We start from the raw sequence: 2,758 nt of genomic DNA, 5'->3' as shown, positions 1-2,758 counted from the left end.
CAACAAATTCTAACTGACGCTCTGATGTCACTTGGACTACTTTGATTATGTTTTTATTTACCTTTCTGGACATGGACAGTATACTGTACATACATTTTCAAATGTACATAAATCTAAAATCTCTTAAACTGTGTTCTCAAGATGAACCGAGGTCTTAACGGGTTTGGAATGACATGAGGATGAGTCATTAATCTGAAATATTAATCTGAAGTGAAATTTAACATAAGATTGATAAAACGACGAAAAGCAGTTATGCTTACTGTTTGAATTTACAAGAAACTTAAGTTAACGTTTAGCTCCGTCCCGTTCTGAAGGTCGTTCGTTGGTCTGGTAGTAGGTTTTTATAAAGTGTCCTCAACGTAGAAATAAATAAAGGATGGCGGTAGTTATATCTTCACTCTTTTGTAATAAACATAATTATTCTTCCGTCTTCGTAGTTGTCTGTGCCATCACGTTTTTTTTTTTTTTTTTTTGCCATCACGTTTATGTCACTCATGTAACATCACTTTAACGCCCCTCGTGGAAACCACATGTTTAAAATACAATACAGCTTGTATTTATTTCAGTTTAAATCTATGTGTTAAATAATTATTGAATACGATACTATATTATTTAAATCTAATTACTATTTAAATATATTAAACTTTAATATAATCTATTTAACTGTATTTATAGATCTAATTCAGATATAAACTGCGGTCAATGCTCCAATGAAAAATACCACTCAAATGAATAATCCATATAAGATTTTATGGTAGCACTTTAAAATAATGGTCCGTTGTTAATAAGTAACTACGCAGGAAGTAATAGGTAGTACTACATTAACACTTAACTTAATACTATTAATTAATATAGAAGCAAGATTAACTAAGCAGTAAGTAATAGCTCATTTAGGACATAGGTAGTTCCTTATTAGGTATTTGATAATTACTAAAGAAAAATATCGTCATTGAGAACTACTTTGGAACTATGGTCAACTAATAGTATTAAGTTAAGTCTTGGGGAAGTCGTGGCCTAATGGTTAGAGGGTTGGACTCCCAATCGAAGGGTTATGAGTTCTAGTCTCGGGCCGGACGGAATTGTGGGTGGGGGTAGTGCATGAACAGCTCTCTCTCCACCTTCAATACCATGACTTAGGTGCCCTTGAGCAAGGCATCGAACCCCCAACTGCTCCCCGGGCGCCGCAGCATAAATGGCTGCCCACTGCTCCGGGTGTGTGCTCACAGTGTGTGTGTGTGTGCATTTCAGATGGGTTAAATGCAGAGCACAAATTCTGAGTATGGGTCACCATACTTGGCTGAATGTCACTTCACTTTCACTTTTTTAATGAAGAATAACCAATTAATTACTAATCACAACAGCTACGTCTATAAAGTGAACAAATAGCTTATTTAGGGAAACGTGTGTGTGTGTGTGTGTGTGTATATATATATATATATATACATAGCATATCCATATGATATATTTTATGAGCTCCATTAAGTTCAATGTCTCCAACTCTAATAACTTTAACGTTAGTGATATTATGCTGGGGAGGGCTTCTCTTTAGGATGTGACAATAAATAATGATGTTCTCTTGTCAAAACATATTTGCATCCTTCATGAAAACATTGACTGCATTTACAGTGTTAAGCACAAAACAACATCTTCCAGATTACAATGTCTGGTAGAATATCACTGGTTCCTCACAGAAATATATGGCTATACAGTATGTGTCAGATAATTTTATTGTAAATTACTTGTGAAATTTACAATAATGCCCAGACAGAAAGATCATCTTTAGGCTTGATACTTTATCAAGATTCATTTGAAGTTGTTAATCCCTTGGGGTCAGTATAGAAAAAAACACAAAATACTAGCTATGTATCTCACACTGTCAGACCTATTGTCACACAACTGTTCAAGTATTGACCAGATGCAAATGGTTTTTCTTTGTAGAGAACAAGATTTCAAGTATTTTGGTCAGGAATTAGTCATGGTATGCTCGATGATGATGATGGACAACAATGCAAAGGAATCACACAACATTGGAGGTTTTCTTGAAAATTTCTGTGGCAGTAGGTACTTCTGTCGATATTGTGTAATTGAAAAAGATGTGTTTCACACAGATCCTTTATCCAAGGCTAACACTCGGACACCAGAGTCATACCAAGAGCATGTTCAGAACCTTGAGGAACATTCTGTTCATAGTAGAGGTATTAAATTTGACTCCTTATTCAACAGCCTGTCTACGTTTCATGTATGTCAACCTGGGTTGCCTCCATGTCTTTGGCATGATTTGTTTGAAGGTGTTGTTGCCTCTGATCTTGCATTGTGTATCAACCATCTCGTCACTGTTGACAGTTCACTTACACTGAATTAAATCGGATGATTGATCAGTTCTGATATTTAGGTAATGATGCAAATGACAAACCTTGTGAGGTGAGGCCAAGAAGTGATAGACTGAGTGGCCATGCTATGCAGAACTGGTGCTTACTGAGACTATTACCAGTGTTGATCAGAGAGAAGATTACATCTCCTTCTGACAATGAGATATGGCAACTGGTATTACAACTAAGAGAAATTGTGGCACTGATTTGTGCACCAGCAATTTCTGCTGACCAGATAGGCTATTTAAGGATCCTTATTGAAGAATATCTGCATTCTAAAAAACAAGCCTTTCCCCATCATCAGCTTAAACCTAAGCATCATTACATGAGCCATTATCCAGAGCTCATCATTCAGTTTGGTCCACTTATTCGTTTGAGGTTCAAAAGCA

The sequence above is a fragment of the Carassius gibelio genome, chromosome B13 (genome assembly GCF_023724105.1).
Source record: "Carassius gibelio isolate Cgi1373 ecotype wild population from Czech Republic chromosome B13, carGib1.2-hapl.c, whole genome shotgun sequence".
In the NCBI taxonomy this organism is placed as follows: domain Eukaryota; kingdom Metazoa; phylum Chordata; class Actinopteri; order Cypriniformes; family Cyprinidae; genus Carassius; species Carassius gibelio.
Note: the sequence above shows the minus strand (reverse complement) of the source record.